Below are 19,714 nucleotides of genomic sequence, written 5' to 3' on the forward strand. Positions count from 1 at the left end.
ACCAGACTGTCTTGGGAGGCTGACTGGTTCCCAGCCACTGCAAGCTGCTGGTGACAGAGGAAAGGTCAGGAAGGCCAGAGAACCCAATATCATCGCTGCATCAGGGCCCCTCCGAGCCCTGCCTCCGTGGAGGCCTGCATGTGTCCCTTTCTTCTGGTTCACTACTCACCACCCCTCTCTCCCGCAGTGTTGAGAAGCCCGATCTTATCTCGGTGTAGTCATCAAGGAGCAGGTGCTAGCTCAGATTCCTCATGTTTTTGGTATATTTTGAGTCATGTTCAATCCTCTTGCTTTAGGACACTAGAGCCTCGAGGCCTGATACAGTTGGAGACTTCCTTCTTTGCTTTTTGCTACAACAGCTCTTCCTGGAGGCAGTGAATGCCATGGGCCTAGCTACCTGATGAGGACGAGTCAGGAAGGCAAGGTTGATCGGGGACCCTATACCACAATGAAGAAAGGATAAAGAACTCCGGTGAATTAACATGGGCAACAAATCCCATACCTTTTGGGGGTAACCTGAGCATATATCTCTCCTGTGCATCTTGAAAGAGCCTAACATACTTCCTTTGAGGCTCTGTAGAGCAAAAAGTTGGCACACCACAGTAAATGGGCAATCTATTTCCGGAAATAGGCTAGGTTGTAGTATATCTCTGAGACTTGGGAGACCTTTGAACTTTGTCAAGGTGTGACCTGTATACTGAAATGTAGGAGACACATGGAGACCATTAAAACACGAAGATATGGATAAGCAGTACCTCAGAAACTTACGTTTACGAGGGATCCAAGGCTAACGGTTAATTCAAGTAACCAAACCAAACACTTGGAAATGAGCACAGTCAACAGGCTGGAGTCTCTGATTTGAAGCCTGAAAGCAACTGCATGTTACCTTGAAACCCCCACCAAGCTTTCTCTCGAACACACTCATTTACAGCCGAAGTTCCTAATGGAGGTGAGCAATAGCAGTCTAATGGAACTAGCGAGAGAGGGCCTCAGGGACAGGAGCCGTATTTACCGAAGTGCCTTTTAAAAATAAAAACAGATAATGAAAAATCTTCCAGTTTTAGAGGAGTGTGTTTCTGATTAGCTGGCATATATATTGCTTCTTTTGTAAGTAGTTCCTGGCAGGTACACGTCTTTGGCATTCTGTAGCTGGAGTCCATGAAATGTTTTGTACAGGAATAGTAATAATCCTTGTGTCTGAACACAACGTGCAGCCAGTTTCCATCCTCTCCCTGCGAAGAGTTCAAGCTGTGATGGTTCACAGGATACCACATTGCCCAGGAAGGTAGAATTATTATTTAAGGAGGTTATTATATTGAGGACAAAGGACAAGTTAAAGAAAGGTCATTTGCATGCCACAGTTTCTAACCAGGCAAAAATGCAAACGCATGGAGGGTGCTACTAAAATGAAATGTGTCTAAAATTATAGAAGGTCTCACTGGTGGTGCAATGAGCCATCTTGATTAAATTTGGCACCAAAATTCTCTTAATAACTATGAAGCTGTGTTAGCTCTCGAATGATCAGTATCTTTCTTAAAATATTTTCCTTTAAGAAACAGGTGTCCTGGGGCACCTGGGTGGCTCAGTGGGTTAAGCCGCTGCCTTCGGCTCAGGTCATGGTCTCAGAGTCCTGGGATCGAGTCCCACATCGGGCTCCCTGCTCAGCAGGGAGCCTGCTTCCTCCTCTCTCTCTGCCTGCCTCTCTGCCTGCTTGTGATCTCTCTGTCAAATAAATAAATAAAATCTTAAAAAAAAAAAAAAAGAAACAGGTGTCCATAATCGTATTTCACCATGAGTTTACACAGCTAATTGCCTGGCACTGCAGTTATAAATACGTATCATTACATACAGTAGATTGTAATCAGTTAAGAGTAGGGGACACAACTGGTTCATTTTTAATCTTTCACGGGTTTTACCCATAAGGGGGTCAGTAAATACTTGCTGATCTGGCATTTTGTTTTTTATTAATTTTCATGCAGTTCTTCTTTGTCTCCCCCAAAGTCTGTCATTAATTTGTGTAGTCAGTACTTACTGAACTACATGCTCTGACAAGGACTGCACACTACATGTGATAATCAGGCTATCATGGTGCATCTTTGTTAAGAGGTTAAGTTCATGTGGAGGGTGGCAGGCAGGCAGCATCCCCCCGTAACCCTGACCCCTGGCATGCTGGCCCCTGCACTAGGCTTTGTACTATATGAAGCCCTCCAACTCTACATAGGGTCAGGGATTCCTGGGGCCAGGGAAACAATTCCCACCTTAAGCATACTGCTCCTACCCTTTCTCCGGAAGCTCAAGCTGGGAATTCCTGCCTCAGCAGTTGAAACAGCTTCTCAGGCACGGACTGACTTCTTCCACACTCAGTCCCCAAGAGTAGACAACACTGACCCCGTAAGCCCTGCTAGGCCCATGGATTAATTGGGGTAGTTAAGAAAGGGGATAAGGGTAGAACTTGGCTATGTGGGCTCTGGAGTCCAAATATATGTGTGCCTCCTCTCAGTTATGACAGAAACATGAATGGAAAGAAAGGAGAGAGCAAACCCCACTCCAGGGTTTTCCATTTGTCATTTAGTCCTGATCCCACATCTATTAGGAACAGGTCTGCATGCAGGTAGTTAGATAACAACATGGAAATGGGGAAACCGTGGATTTTTATGGCATTCCCAAACTAGATTGCTCAGGGAAAGCTTCTCAGAGGAACTAACTTATAAGGTAAGTACTAAGAAATGAGCAGGAGGAAGAATGTTCTCGAGATAGAGAACATCAAGGTTAAGGAAAAGAATGTGGCTCATTGAAGGGTCTGAATATTCAATATGATGGTATCGCAGAGTGTGTGTGTGTGTGTGTGTGTGTGTGTGTATTGTGTGTGTGTGTGTGTGTAGTAGAGGGGTGAGTGGAGGTAGGGAGGAATGATGTACAAAAGATAAGGAGGTGAAGTTAAGACAACTGGTTTGAGCGGACTGTGAAGATCTTGCTGGAAAGAGTTAGGAGTTTATCCTAAGGACAGTCACTGAGGAGGTGTTGATGGGTTCTAATCTGAGAGAGGGTGACATACCAGAATCTGTCTCTGTCTAGCTTTTGGAGAATAGACTGCAGATAATTGCAGGCTGAGCTGGGGTTGCGACATTGGTTAGAAGAGACGCAGATGGGGTCGAGATATACAGGAGGTGAGTGTGGTAGGATTTTGTAACAAATTGAATGGGAGGTGCGAATAATAGTGACAGAAATGTCAAGGGTAGTTTTAATTATCTGGATTAGATCACAGAAGTGATGGTGAGTTGAAGGGTATGATCACTTAATGTCTGGTCATCAGCTCCTTCTCCTGAATGGAGACTCTTACCCAGATGTAGTGGAAATGGGGCCAGTTGACCTAAAGAGAGGCCCTTAAATGTTTCTTTTCCAGCAAATCACCCTAATATGATGTGTCACAAGAGACATGGACATTTCTTTATGCTTCCATAGTTCAGCTCATGGGAGAAAACCACAGTTGAAGCAACCCATGGCTGCCCTGTTGTTCCAATATGGAATCCTAGATGATGGCCATGAAGACAGCCTGCTCTCCAGCTCCATGTGTGACCCAGTTGCCAGTACCATGGCCATGTGGTTTCTTTGAGACTCAAGCCATGGAGAGCCCAGTTAATGGCTACACTTAACATATTTGCAAAGCTGGTTCTATTTTCTTCCCTCTCTTTTGATGGAATAAACAAAGATCTGTCATTTTAATTTTTTCTTGAATTTGAAAATGCATTGACTTCAGGACTGGTACTCCATAAGTACATGGTACTTGGGCCCCAGACGGATTCAAACCCTCTCCCTCAGCCCCTTTATCTCCCTTTCTCAGTGTGCTTGCTCTCTCCCAGGACAGATATGTTGGTCTCACTGGTCATCCTGAAGGGCTTGGGATATTTTGATTCATCTTCAGTCCTTCCCCTACACAGCTGCTGGCAGAGCATATCTGTTCAGTGACTGTTGATATAAGCAAAAGGGAAGCTGTGGGGGGAGCCGTGCCATGCACAGCCTTGTCAGGAATAGACACCGGGGGGTGTGATGTGTAGGAGGGAGGTGGAGTTGGAGGCCAGAGGGGCTGCTCAGGGAAGAACAGAAGTGATGAGTGGTGAGGACTTTTGTAGATTTTACTTGGAAGACAAATGGCATAGGCTGAGTTAGATTTTTCGAGAAGCTGTAGCTTGAAGGCTGTCAACTAATTGTGTCATAAGGTTCCAGTCCTATAATGGAAATCGGAAAGGGAGGGAAGGGCAGTAGCCAGTCCCTACCACGAGGGGTAAACCAAATAGTGTTGTTTTAGAATTTGTGGAAACATGGTTATTGCTACTTCAGACAAACATCTCTCTTCTGTGTAGGAGCTTAGAGAGAGGGACTCTTGGGCAAAATGACAAATCACGTAGAGTTGCGGGGACAAGTCCTGCCCCACATCATTGTTAGTTCCCACTTTTCAGTTGCAACATGTCCTCAGATCTCTGAGAGAGTCTCTTGAAATTAATTTCCATTCTTCTCTTTAACTGAACTTCCATGGAATGTATTTTTTATGCTTATTAGCTGAGCATGAAATTCACATTTATTTTTAGTCCCCCAATTTGTCAATGAAATGCTTTCCTATGTCTAATTTCCACCAAATAATAATATGGAAATCTCTACCAAAGAGCTCTTTTTGGCATTGTCCTACTAACAGCTCTCTTAGTCATCTTTTAGAACAAAATACCCTTCATCTTCTGAAACCTAACGTACTGATATTTTAAACGCGTCTCAGCATATAGCCTATGGGAAAAAAATAAGCTCAGATCCATGCAAATGCTCAGAAAATGGAGCATTTATCTTGGGAATGATGCCTTTATTAAAACAGAGATGGGGATTTTAAATGAAATGCCTACTTGTCCAATAACATTAAATTTTTACAGTTCCTAGGTCAGGAATCCCCAAAAGGATTAGGGATAAGGAAGTTATTTCTGATTTTCAGGAGAGAGTAGCAGTGAGGCAGAGGGGAGAGAGTGGCCAGTGGTGATGAACTCCAACTGTGGAAAGTTCTGCTCAGACCAAATTTCTTACGGTTGTTTGCTCCCTATTGGGCATCCTCCTAAACCTCAGAGAAACCATATGGGATTGGCCATTGGCTAGATCCCTTACCGAAAAGGCCTCCTGATTTGTTCACAATTTCTGGAATAATCCCCAGGGCTGCCTGCTTTAGGCAAATGTTAGTGTTAACTAACATTTATTATGTGGCTGCTCAGGAGGAATCTTGAGTGGAATGCTTCTTCAGGAAGGGAACACTGTATATTTGAAGGGAAATTATTTGCGTATTAAAATGAATTTTTCCTTAATCTGGAGGAAGTAGTGAACCAACCAGGGACTAATGAAACTAAGTTGTTTATTTCAGGAGGATGCAGACTGAGGATATCTTCTTGGACTGAAAGTAAGGGAAAACCACAAGACTAAAACAAAAAAATTGTTTTTGCCATGAAATTTATCATACAGTTTTATAAATACTACTTCTAGCATGAAGAATAAGACGAGTGGGTGAGTTAATTCTGCATTGTGCATATGAGAGGCAGCAGGGTAAGATATTAGTGTGGCCAATAAAGACCTCCCTTCTAATGTCTATTTCTCCTTCCTTTGGTGTCCTGGGCTTTTGCAGTTTTCCTGCTGTATCAGAAATACTGCTTCTCTCCTTGTCCATCTGGTAAACCTTCACTTTCTATGAAGTGCTGTTCATTCTTTACCTCCTTAGGGGCACCAGTCCTTTGGCTAGGTTCTTCTCTAGAGAAGCTGGCTGCTATCCTTTTGGCTCCGAGGGTGCCTCTATGTTGATATGCCGTACACCTTTTTGTGAAAACGTTTCGAGTCTTTGTGTATTTCAACTAAGTGGGACTGGGTTTTATGATTATATTCTTTTTTATAACTACCCTGCAATGCAGCACAGAACCTGGAAACTGTTAAGAGTTATATAAGAGGTGTTTTTCGGGGGGGGGGAGGGGTGGATGGAAATAAACAGACATTTACTGCATAATTATTGTGTATGAGGCAGAGAGGGAGCTGTATAAAATATTAGGTAAGATTTCAGTCCCTTTTGAGCTCAGAATCTAGACTGGCAAGACAGAGCATCTGGAAATGCACGTGAACAGTGCAAGGCCACGAGTGGTAGAAGACAAGAGGGATGACTTCCGGACCACAAATACTGATGTGACGGAGATTGGCATTCCTCTGAGGCTGGCATAACAAACAATCCTTGAAGCAATTTCCCCTGAGAAAAGTCATCTGTCTCTTTCTTTTGAATTATAAAATTAGTTTACATATCTTTCATGACACTCATCCCATTCCACATCGTCATACCGATATTTGTGTCATGTGTCATCTTTTCTTCCTTGCTAGAGTAAATTTTAGTCATTTAAAAAAATACCCGGCAGTGCAGGCTTGAGCCTTGTGTTGGGGATAGTAGGTGCTCAAGTGAGCTCTATTGAATGAATGAAATGCTAGCTGTGGACAGCAACTGCTCCACGAATTCAAGGATAGGAAGGTTCATGGCCTGTTCTTTTGGTCCTTGAATGCTTGGAGAGAGAGAAGGCATTGAGCTATTATTTTGAAATATATAGAGTAGATGTGTATAAATGCACTCAGGGGAGGCATGCTTTCTTTAGAAACAGTGGTCTGTGAATAGGTTTAGAAAGAGAGAGCCACAAAGATATATTTGGGGGGAAGTGAGTAGAGGGACCCACACGGACAAGAGCGTGGATGATGTGTGCAAGGTGGAGGTTTGATGGCCTAGAATCATTCTGTTTCTTCTGTGTTTCGGTAGAGGCTGCCTCCCTTGCCTGATTTCCCCAGTTGGGTCCTCAGTCCTGTGGATACCACAGATCACCATCACCCCGGAGCTGTGGCCGATGGAGAAGGATGAAGAGGAACGGGAGGGCAACAGAGGAGGCAACAAGGATAGGGGAGGGAGCTAATAAATAGATAAATAAATCAGGAAAAACTCTGGTTCACAGAATTATGGGATCTCAGAGAGTTTTCCAGCTAATCTGGTGACAGTAATGGCCTGGCATTCTGAGTTTAATTGTAAGTTGATGGAATAACTGGACCAGATAGTTTTTCAAAACTAAGGGGTTTTTTTGTTTTGTTTGTGTAGATCCAGCAAGGCATCAACTTTATATCCTCTTTCTTCTACGTAAAGCAGTTGGTATGTCAGCAAAAAAAAAAAAAAAAAAAGACTCATTTAAAAAAAAAATTGTGCTATGGTGAGTTGTTTGTGAAACCGTTGTTTTTTTCTCTGGTGTTTTGACAAAAAAGTCAAAGGGACTCTGTGCTCCACATTCCTTGATTTCTTAACACAAGTGACGTGTGCAATGGTGGTGCTCAACACCACGCGACTGTATTAGGCAGGAACAGTTGAAATCGGTGGCCATACAATAATAGTGGGGGTTTCTCTGTAGGTAAAACAGTGGTAATTGTATCCATCAATTGAGGGCAGAAAGAGATTGTACACGGGGTCAGGAGAACAGTCTGTTGGCCACAAACCTCATGGCATCATTGGGTGGTGCTTTCATTTTAAGCCTGTTTCCCCTCCTTTGAAGCCGGAAGTTATTGGCTCCTGCCAGAGGCCTGTTATGACCATGTGGGGATCAAAAGCCTGACCAGGGGTGGGAAATCCTTTGTTCCTGGCTCTCTCATAATAGCTTTTTCCTTTTCTTTGACTGAGAGAAGCAAGTCAAATAGGATTATCCTAATGGCACAGAAGTGTTTTATATAAAAAGTTCAAAAACGAAATCCACACAAATTCCAATGTCTTTCATTTACTGAATGCTGTTTTATTACCACACCAAGATGGAAAATATGCTGGTGGCAAGTGGGTCGTTTTCTGAGGCTCTAAAGAAACTGTCCTTTCTCAAATTATGAATGATTTACAAGCAAATGTAATGGTCCTTTAAACCACAGTGAATAAGTAAAACCAAAAAGAAAAAAACACCCCCCCCCATTCAAAGCCCTTGAAAGTACAAGCTTCAAAGACTGGCCTCGCCTCAAATTACTTTACTACAACTCCGCGTGTTCCAGTTGTTGCAAAACTGCAAACCATATGCCCGAAAATGAGAATACAGATACCTTTAAACGACACCTTGAGGATATAATAAAGAGCAGTATAGGTGCAAAAAGTACAACACAGTCATTTAAAAAATAGAAGCACAACAGTAAAGTAATAAAACGATGAGAGACGAGTTATTTTCTGGGCACCATTGTTTTAAAGAGGACCCGGCGTACGGTTAAATAACACTGACTTTCTCATTGCCAGGCACTTGGCTGACGTGGATTCCAAGCTCAAGATAGCTTTCCAACAGTTCCCTCTTGTCTGCGCGGCTATGAAAGTCCACGCCGGGTGGGACTGGAAGTTTGAGTGGTTCTATGAATGGGTAAGACTCGATTCCGGAAAAATGAATGGGATTCTTAGATACCTGATATATTGCATGCGAGGGCAAGTTAGGAAGCTGGGGAAAAAAACAAATTGTTCCACTGTGGCGTTTTAGCATTTCTTCCTTGTCAGGTGAGCTCCGTTTGGCCATTTTTAAGTGCAGGATAGATCGAGGAGAGTCTGGGGATGGGGGTGGAGTTGGGGTGGGGGTGAGGGCTTCCTTCAGCATCAGAGTCCAGCGGTGTGTGTTGGAGAACGTCCTGCAGAGAATCCGGAGGTCTCTTGTGCTCCCAGAGAGCTGGTTTGCAGAGCAGAGGAGTAATTACGGCAATTTACCCTTTCCAATAAAATTTTCCCGAGTGGTTGGCTGCTGATTTCAGTCATTTTTTTCAGTCCCTGAGAGACAAAGTGAGTAATGGGGAGATGGTTAGATGCATTGAGGCAATGCAGGAGCCGCAAATGGGATTTGCCAGGAAGGACCCGGGATGGGCCGGTGGGTAAAATTAATGTGGGGCAACGTTGGCAAGAGCCTCTGTTCCTTTCCTGCTTTGGACCCAGGATGCACACCCCAGGTCCATTGCTAGGTTCTGCTTGGGCCATGTGGTGTGTTAAATGGTAGTCTTCAGCTTGAAAAATCAGTCATTTCACATAAAAACCTGCCTTTTTTTTTTTAAAAAGATTTTATTTATTTGACAGATCACAAGTAGGCAGAGAGGCAGGCAGAGAGAGAGGAGGGAGCAGGCTCCCTGCTGAGCAGAGAGCCTGATGTGGGGCTCGATCCCAGGACCTTGGGATCATGACCTGAGCCGAAGGCAGAGGCTTTAACCCACTGAACAACCCAGGCACCCCAAAACCTGCCTTTTGATGATCTTAAATACTGGGAGGTGAGAGCCCACGGGACAGTGATGGTAGCTGAGGCTGAGACCCAACTGCTCCTTTCATATGATGTGCATACTCCCTCCTATTCTTGGCTTCTGAGATCTGGAGTCCTGCCTTTTCAAAACTGCTGCCCGCGTTAGAAAGAAAAATAGCTGATATTTATTGATGTCAGGCCTTGGACAATATTGCACAATACGCGGGAACTTACATGACCCTCACAAGAGTCTCACGAGGTAGATCCCACCACCATGCACATTTCGCGGATAAAGGCAAAGGGTCCTTAAGTCACTCTCCCCCCATCCCCTGCTCTTGTGTCCAGAGACTGTGCTATTAGTCATCTCAGTGGAGGGAGATGTCCACAAATCAGCCACATGCTGTTATCAGTCCTCATTTTACTGTGGTTTTTCACTTTAAACTTTTAGTCCTGCAGTTTGGTGGAAATTGAAGTCATGTGGACATCATATGCCGCAGATGGGCCGTATATACTAAGCCTGGGTCAGCAGGTCCTGAACACCAGTCCTCTCTGTTAAGAACTCCTTCGTAGGAGGGGTGCCTGGGTGGCTCAGTTGGTTAAGTGGCTGATTGTTTATTTAGGCTCAGGTCCTGATCTCGGGGTCCTGGAATCAGTCCTGTGATGGGCTCCATGTTCATTCGGGAAGTGGGAGGCCTCTCTCACTCCCTCTGCCTCTCCCCCTGTGCACGTGTGCACGTGCTTGCGTGCTCTCTCAAATCTTAAAGAGAAGACAAGAGCCACTTCTTGGGATATGTGGAGTAGGACACATCCCACCATTTTTTCCAACGTCAATGCCATCTTAATATTAGGAACACTAGGCTACAATGAATAGCTAAGACACTCTAGAAATGGAAAAGTAAGCATAAAATGGCAGTTGCTAATGGCTTGCAGGAAGGCATTTGGAGATGGGCAGTGGGCTCTGCTCTCCCCTTGGTGTTGTGGCTTATGCGTTAAATGTACATATAAAATGTACACTATATTGTGAGAGAAGCAGGGAACAAGGAAGAGTGCCAGTTAGTGAGGGGAGTGGGTGTGTTGGGGAGGGGACTGACTGGAGGCATCGTGCACCTCCAAATCTCCCCAGTGGAAGTAGCGCCTGTGGAAGGTGATTGGGTTTAGGAGAGTCATGAAGGAGCGTCATGAGATGAGTGTCCTTAGAAGAAGAGATTCCAGAGGGATCCCTCTTTGTAAGATGAGGGCACATGAAGAAGGCAGCCGTGTGCCAGCCAGGAAGAGAGTCCCTAAGGTCTCAATCAGCTGGCATCTTGATCTTCAACTTGTCAGTCTCCATGACTGTGAGAAGCACATTTGTGTTGTTGAAGCCTCCCAACTCTCAAAGACAGTGTATGTGTGAGATGACCCCCTCTTGAGGACAGATGGTGGGGCAGGAATGGGACAACAGGGAGGGTAAGATGGCTGCAGGTGGCTGAGATTTCCCTGGGAAGCAGATAGCTCAGTTTGGGAGCCAGACATTAGGGCAGGGAATGAGCTCCAGGCTCCAGCAGAGATGGAGGGGAGTGCCAGAGCCTAGGGGTGTACAGGAAAGTCCTGGTGGACCGAGGCAGGCAAGCCCCACCAGGCTGCACCCCTGAAGGAGGCGTGCGCTGCCACTTGCAAGCTGTGGGGAAGGATTTTGACCTCAGTCCCTCGATTGTTTTAAGTTGGGTGTTGGTTCAATTTTTTTCTTAAAATGTTGCTCAACTCAAATAAAGCTGTGTGGTGTTCAGTTTTACCTGTGATCTTCCGTGGTACCTGTGCCTTGGTGGCCGAACTCTGGATAGTCGTAGGTGACAGGAGTGAGGGAGAAAGAGAGGGAGGGAGCATGCTGGGCAGAGTCGTCAGCACTGCCAAGGGCAGGACTGGAACACAGAGGAGATGTGGGACCCAGTAACAGTGCAGATAACAGATGATGAGAGTGCTACCCCAGGGAAGAGAGGGCCCAAGTCACGACAGTCATGGCGATCTTGACTTTAATGGTTTGGGCTATATCTTGTAACCGTGCTGCGTACGGTTTGGTAGTGGGTTGAACTGTGCCCTTCACAAACAGGTGTCTAAATCCTAACCCCTGGTACCTGTGAGTGTGACCTTACTTGGAAGCAAGGTCTTTGCAGGGTGTGATGAAATTAAGGGTCTCACAATGAGATCATCGTGCATTGACGAGGTGGGTCTTGAATCCAATGATTAATGTCCTTATTAAGAGACAAGACAGGGAGATTGGAGATGCACAGACCCTGAGGAGAAACATAGGGGAGACGCAGAACAGAGAATCAAGTGATCTACCTACAAGCTGGGAAACATCCAAAACCCCTGCAGTCACCAGAAATTAGCCCACAAACTTGATTTCAGACTTTTGGCCTGCAGGACAGTGAGGGATACATCTCTCTTGTTTTAAGCCATCACGTTGCTCAAGGCACCACATGCTGGGCTTCTGTAGAAGATTTCCTTCCGAAACCGCAGTGGTAGATGAGGGAGAAGTACGGTAAGGCTGTGGAGTGGGGAAAGATGGGCCAGGTTTTCTGGAGGTGCCATCCCTCCAGCTGCTGCTCCAGAAGGAAGCAAGAATGGGGGGCAGGGAAGCAGGCAGCTTGGAATCACTATGGGAGTCTAGAAGAGAGCCGATGTGGTCCCTGGCAGTGCGACCAGAGATAGATGGAGCCTTACGTTTAGGAGGAAATATTGGCAGAGCTTGGTGATGACTCTGCGATTGGTGCCATCAAGGGTGGGAGATGGTGAAGAAGCAGGAGAAGGTTGGGATCTGTGATGTTAGCCTCCCTCGGACCATGGCAATGGCAGTTGTGTCTCCAGGAACAGAGACTGTAGGAGAAGAGGTGGGCTTGGAAGGAAATAGGAGGGGGTCAGTTGGCACATTGACCGTGAAGTGCCCGTGGGCCATACACATAAATAAGACCTGTAAGCTCACTCGCTCTTTTCCTCATTGGTTCGTTCATTTCATTCATCTTCCTTAGACATCTTGAGAGGCTTTCAGAGGAAAGGTTCTAAGGTAAAACCAGGAGAGTGGTGGGGCCATTAGCCTCAGAGTGTGTTTTTGTTGAGAAAAGCAATGTGCCTCCTGCTTTTTTTAGGCTTTTTGTTCATTCTTCTTCTTTTAATCATGTGGAAAGCGAGCACGTACATTTGGGGGGGAAAGTAGGACACCGTTTTATCAGCGATGGTTACTTGGTTGCGTTTGCCTTCTACTGTCCCTTCGCTTCCTCTGACCATAGCACTCCGATTTTTCGTTGTAGAATCACTCTGTCCATTCTCACCTCCTATCGCCCCATACCGGGAGGCCCCGAGTCACAGTCTGTCAGTCAGAGCATTGGACCTTGGTGGCTACAGTGGCTAGTTTGTGAAGGTCGTATGACCTGAGATAGGAGAGTGACACTTATGGCTGGGACCTTTTCCTGGAGCTAAAAGGAAAGAGATCCAAGTGGTAGGTGGGCTTTTGAGCTGAGAGAACGAAACTGGAGCCATAGGAGGGCACCTGTGCCATGCCACAGGAGATCTTTCCGGAGACTGAAGGGGAAGTAGAGGGAAGCAGACCTGAGAGGAACTTCAAATCCCCTTTTGCCTGAAGCCAGCGTGAGGTGGCATTTCTTTTGCAACTGAAAAGGGTGCTGATTAACACATCAGTAATACTTAGCTTTCCACTAGCTGCTGGTGCAGGAGTGGATTTCTTGAGCAGCGAAAATGCTGCTCCTCAGCACACTCAGGATTATGTATGGAAGAGAGGAACATCAAACCAAACTTTCAGGGCCCTGGTGTGAGGAAGGCCAGTATCTTTTCCAGAGAAAAGGAAATCTGTCACAGCAGAGGCAAATAGAATGCCTTTTTTTTTTCCTCCCCCTTTCCTGCTAAGTTTGGCAGTATTTCCCTTGACAGAAAGTTACAAAATGATTCTTTTCAAGGCTACAATTACTAATTGGTCTGCCTGGGAAAAATTCCATCAAGTACCTCTACAACTTCATTACTGTCAAGCTCTCTTTCTTATCTCTGGCAAAAACAGCCAGTTGGAAATGTGTGGGTGCACATTTTAAAGCATCACCGAAAAGTTTGATGCTTGTGTGTCGTTATTTCATTGTGCTTTGAGATATTTCCTCTAGAACTGGCTAATTAATGTTAATTTCCCCTTTGCTATGACAGTACTGTTCCATTAGACATTTGACTTTGAAAGTGGCTAACTAGGATCTCTGTTAGCTTTGCACGTCACCTGTTGTGCTGGATTAAGCATTAAAAACATGGTGCTGATGACATGTTTTTCTTACATCAGTAAAATGGAAACTGTCAAATTAAGAAGGTGTCTTTGGCTTTGGAGTCTTTAGAAACTAATCCTCTCCTATTGTCAAAATAAGAATGCCTTGGACTGATTCCAGGATTGCTATATAATTTCTGCTCTGTTCCTGGGAGATGTATATGTGCGTGTAATTAACGATAATAACTTCTCCCCATTAAATCAATCTACTTTGATGGTTAAAAAGAAAGGCCTTTAGAAATAGAGAAGCAATCCCAAAATTTTAATTTGTGAACTAAATTACAATGTGTATGTATATATATATATATATATATATATATATATATATATATATTCCATTCATTTATATGTTCATTCGTTAAAGGATTCCATTTTCGTTGGCATGGAATGGCCTAGGTAACTTGAATAAGGAACTTAGGGGTTCCAGATGGTATTAGTTGTGTGTCCTGGTGTTTACAACTTGAGGATTCTTTTTTCTTTTTTAACTGAAAATTTTTTCTTTTTAAAATTGAGGTATAATTAGCATTTAATATTGTATCAGTTGTAAGCATATAACCTAAGGATTGCATATTTGTATATATTGCAAAATGATCATCCTGTTAAGTCTAGTTAACATCCAGTTACCTATGTCACTATAGTTAACAGTTTCCTCTTGTTATGAGAACTTTTAAGATCTACTCTCTTAGCAACTTTCAAATATGCAGTATATTATTATTGACTATACTTGCCATGCTATGTATTATATCCCCATGACATTTATTTTGTAGCTGGAAGTTTCTACCTTTTGAACCCCTTCACGCATTTTGACAAAACTCCCCCACCCCATCTCTGGTAAGCACCATCTGTTCTCTGTATCTATGACCTTGGTTTTTTCCTTTTTCTTTTCTTTTTTTCTTAAGATTGCACATGTAAAAGTGGTATTTGTCTTTTTCTGTCTATTTCACTTAGGATAATGCCCTCAAGGTCCACTCATGGCAAGATTTTGTTCTTTTTTTATGGCTGAATAATATTCTATTGTATAGGGGTGCCTGGGTGGCTCAGTGGGTTGAGGCCTCTGTCTTCGGCTCCGGTTATGGTCTCAGGGTCCTGGGCTGAGGTCGAAGAGATTGCTGCCTGTGGTCTCCTCAATGATTTTGATGGATTCCTGTCTAACATTGAGGTGCTTCATCCATTTTGAGTCTATTTTTGTGTGTGGTGTAAGGAAATGGTCCAGTTTCATTCTTCTGCATGTGGCTGTCCAGTTTTCCCAACACGATTTGTTAAAGAGACTGTCTTTTTTCCATCGGACATTCATTCCAGCTTTGTCGAAGATTAGTTGACCGTAGAGTTGAGGGTCTATTTCTGGGCTCTCTATTCTGTTCCATTGATCTATGTGTCTGTTTTTGTGCCAGTATCTTACTGTCTTGATGATGACAGCTTTGTAATAGAGCTGGAATTGTGATGCCACCAACTTTGGAGATCTTTTTCAACATTCCTCTGGCTATTTGGGGTCTTTTCTGGTTCCATATAAATCTTAGGATTATTTGTTCCATTTCTTTGAAAAAGATTGATGGTATTTTGAGAGGGATTGTATTAAATGTGTAGATTTCTTTAGGTAGCATAGGCATTTTCAAAATATTCTTCTAATCTATGAGCGTGGAACGTTTTTCCATTTCTTTCTGTCTTCCTCAATTTCTTTCATGAGTACTTTATAGTTTAATGGGTACAGATTCTTAGCCTCTTTGGTTAGGTTTATTCCTAGATATCTTATGGTTTAGGGTGCAATTGTAAATGGGATTGACTCCTTAATTTCTCATTCTTCCGTCTTGATGTTGATATATAGAAATATAACTGATTTCGGTGCATTGATTTTCTATCCTTACACTTTATTGAATTCCTGTATGAGTTCTAGCATTTTTGGAGTGGAGTCTTTTGGGTTTTCCACATAAAGTATATCATCTGCAAAAAGTGAGAGTTTGACTTCTTTGCTGATTCGGATGCCTTGTATTTCTTTTTGTTGTCTGATTGCTGAGTCTAGGACTTCTGGTCTTAGAAAAAAGAAAGTACTAGTACTAAAAAAGCGCTCAGTTTTTCCCCGTAGAAAATGATATTTGCTCTGGGTTTTTCATAGATGGCTTTTATGATATTGAGGTATGTGCCCTCTATCCCTATACTTTGAAGAGTTTTGATTAAGAAACGATGCTATACTTTGTCAAATGCTTTTTCAGCATCTATTGAGAGTATTACATTGTTCTTATTCTTTCTTTTATTAATGTATTGTATCACATTGTTTGATTTGTGGATGTTGAACCAACCTTGCAGCCCTGGAATAAATCCCATTTGGTCGTGGTGAGTAATCCTTTTAATGTTCTGTTGGATCCTATTGGCTAGTATTTTGGTGAGAATTTTCACATCCGTGTTCATCAAGGATATGGGTCTGTAATTCTCCTCTTTGACAGGGTCTTTGTCTGGTTTTGGGATCAAGGTAAGGCTGGCCTCATAAGATGAGTTTGTAAGGTTTCCTTCCATTTCTATTTTTTGGAACAATTTCAGGAGAATAGGTATTATTTCTTCCTTAAATGTTTGGTAGAATTCCCCTGGGAAGCCGTCTGGCCCTGGCCTCTTGTTTGTTGGGAGATGTTTGATGACTGCTTCAATCTCCTTACTGGTTATGGGTCTGTTCAGGTTTTCTATTTCTTCCTGGTACACTTTTGGTAGTTTATATGTCTCTAGGAATGCATCCATTTCTTCCAGATTGTCAAATTTGCTGGTGTATGTTTGCTTGCAATATGTTCTTATAATTGTTTGTACTTCTTTGGTGTTGGTTATGATATCTCCTCTTTCATTCATGATTTTATTTATTTGGGTCCTTTCTCTTCTTTTTGACAAGTGGCCAGGGGTTTATCAATCATTAATTCTTTTGAAGAACCAGCTCCTAGTTTCGTTGATTTGTTCTACTGTTCTTTGGTTTCTATTTCATTGATTTTTGCTCTGATCTTTATTATTTCTCTCTTCTGTTGCTGGGTTTAGGCTTTCTTTTATTCTTTCTTTTTTTTTGAAAATTTTATTTATTTATTTGATAGAGATCACAAGTCGGCAGAGAGGCAGGCAGGAGAGAGGAGAAAGGAGGAAGCAGGTTCCCTACTGAGCAGAAAGCCCAATGTGGGGCTCAATCCCAGGACTCTGGGATCATGACCTGAACCGAAGGCAGAGGCCTTAACCTACTGAGCCACCCAGGCTCCCCAGGTTTAGGCTTTCTTGGCTGTTCTTTCTCCAGCTCCTTTAGGTGTAGGGTTAGGTTGTGTACTTGAGACCTTTCTTCTTTCTTGAGAAAGTCTTGTATTGCTATATACTTTCGTCTCAGGACCGCCTTTGTTGCATCTCACAGATTTTGAACAGTTGTGTTTTCATTTTCATTTGTTTCCATGAATTTTTTCAGTTCTTCTTTAATTTCCTGGTTGACCCACTCATTCTTTGGTAGGATGCTCTTTAGCCTCCATGTATTTGAGTTCTTTCTAACTTTCCTCTTGTGATTTAGTTTTAGCTTCAGAGCATTGTGGTCTGAAAATATGCGGGGAATGATCCCAGTCTTTTGCTACTGGTTGACACTTGATTTGTGACCCAGGATGTGATCTATTCTGGAGAGTGTTCCATATGCACTAGAGAAGAATGTGTATTCTGTTGCTTTGGGATGGAATGTTCTGAGTATATCTGTGATGTCCATCTAGTCCAGTGTGTCATTTAAGGCCTTAATTTCCTTGTTGATCTTTTGTTTGGATGATCTGTCCATTTCAGTGAGGGGGTTGTTAAAGTTCCCTACTGTTATTGTATTATTGTCAATGTGTTTCTTTGATTTTGTTATAAATTGGTTTATATAGTTGGCTGCTCCCATGTTAGGGGCATAGATATTTAAAATTCTTAGATCTTCTTGTTGGAAAGACCCTTTAAGTATGATATAGTGTCCTTCCTCATCTCTTATTATAGTCTTTGGCTTAAAATCTAATTTATCTGATATAAGGATTGCCATCCCAGCTTTCTTTTGATGTCCATTAGTATGGCAAAGTGTTATCCACCCCCTGACTCTAAATCTGGAGGTGTCTTTGGGTCTAAAATGAGTTTCTTGTGGATAGCATATTGATGAGTCTTATTTTTTTATCCATTCTGATACCCCGTGTCTTTTGATTGGGGCATTTAGCCCATTTCCATTCAGGGTAACTATTGACACATATGAATTTAGTTCCATTGTATTGGCTATAAGGTGATTCTTACTGTATACTGTCTCTGTTCATTTCTAATCTACTACTTTTAGGCTCTCTCTTTGCTTAGAGGACCCCTTTCAGTATTTCCTGTAGGGCTGGTTTGGTGTTTGCAAATTCTTTTAATTTTTATTTATTCCCAAAGCTTTTTATCTCTCCTTCTATTTTCAGTGATGGCCTAGCTGGATATAGTATTCGTGCCTGCATATTTTTCTCATTTAGTGCTCTGAATATATCATGCCAGTTCTTTCTGGCCTGCCAGGTCTCTGTGGATAAGTCCGCTGCCAATCTAATATTTCTACCGTTGTATGTTACAGACGTCTTATCCTGACCTGCTTTCAGGATTTTCTCTTTGTCACCAAGACTTGTAAGTTTTACTATTAGATGATGGGGTATGAGCCTATTTTTATTGATTTTGATGGGGGTTCTCTGTGCCTCCTGGATTTTGATGCTTTTTCCCTTTGCCGTATTAAGGAAATTCTCTACTATAATTTGCTCCAATATACTTTCTGCCCCCCCCTTCTTCTTCTGGAATCCCAATTGTTCTAATATTGTTTTGTCTTATGGTATGATTTATCTCTTGAATTCACCTCTCGTGGCTCAGTAGTTGTTTGTCTCTCTTTTGCTCAACTTCTTTATTCTCTATCAGGTGGTCTTCTCTATCACTAATTCTCTGTTCTGCCTCATTTATCCTAGCAGTAAGAGCCTCCATTCTTTATTGCATCTCATTAATAGCTTTTTTGATTTCAACATTGTTAGATTTTAGTTCTTTTATTTCTCTAGAAAAGGATTTTATTTCTCCAGAAAGCGTTTGTCTAATATCTTCCATGCCTTTTTTGAGCCCAGCTAGCACCTTGAGAATCGTCATTCTGAACTCTAGTTCTGACATATTACCAATGTCCGTATTGATTAGGTCTGTAGTCATTGGAACTGGCTCTTGGTCTTTTTTTTTTTTTTTTTTTTGTGGTGAGTTTTCCTGTCTTGTCATTTTATCCAGATAAGAATATATGAACGAGAGAATAAAATACTAAAAGGGTGGCAAAGACCCCAGAAAAATGTACGCTAACCAAATCAGAGGAGATCCAAAACCAGGGGGAGAAGAAAGGGGGAAAAAAGAAAAAGACTGGTGACTAGAACAGAGCCACCCACTTGATTTTGGGTGTATTTTGGTCTCTTAAAAGAAACTACCTCCCAAAATTTTAAAGAAAGAAAAACTTATATATCCACACAAAAATAAGGGTAAGCACAATGAAGGGGTGGAATATGACTGTTAATATGAAAATTTAAAAAAAAATCCTAAAAAAGGAATTGATAAGGTAAGTGGTTGGAAAAAGAAAAAAAAAAAAAAAAGAAGAGGAAGGAATGTGCTCAGCCTAGAGACTGGAACAAAACCATGTGCTAGATTAGGGTATATTTTGATTTGTTAGAAGAAGTTGTATCCCAACATTTTTTAGAAAAAAAGAAACCTATATGTATAGACAAAATAAGGTTAAATACAATGAAAGGATAAAATGAGTATAACAATGAAGATTTAAAAAGATTTTTTTTTTTCAGGAAGGTATTGTTAAGACAAACTAAAAAACGTTAAAAGGGGAAAGAGGAAAAGTTAAAAAAATAGAATTAGAAAAAAATACATTGAAAAAATTTAACTTTGCAAGACTAAAGGATCATGGGGGAAAAGCCATGAATTCTATGCACTGCTTTCCCCTAGCTCTGGAGTTCTGCTGCTGTCCTTGATCGGTTAGCTTGGTCTTGTCTGTATGTTCTTGGTGATCTTCTGCAGGAGGGGCCTGTTGCAGTGATTCTCAGATGTCTTTGACCGGGGAGGAATTGCACGGCCCTTGCCAGGGACCAGGCAGAGTGATCTGCTGAGGTCCGCTCTCGGGAGCTTTTGTTCCCTGAATGTTTTCTGTAGAGCTCTG

The sequence above is a fragment of the Lutra lutra genome, chromosome 5 (genome assembly GCF_902655055.1).
Source record: "Lutra lutra chromosome 5, mLutLut1.2, whole genome shotgun sequence".
NCBI classification, from domain to species: domain Eukaryota; kingdom Metazoa; phylum Chordata; class Mammalia; order Carnivora; family Mustelidae; genus Lutra; species Lutra lutra.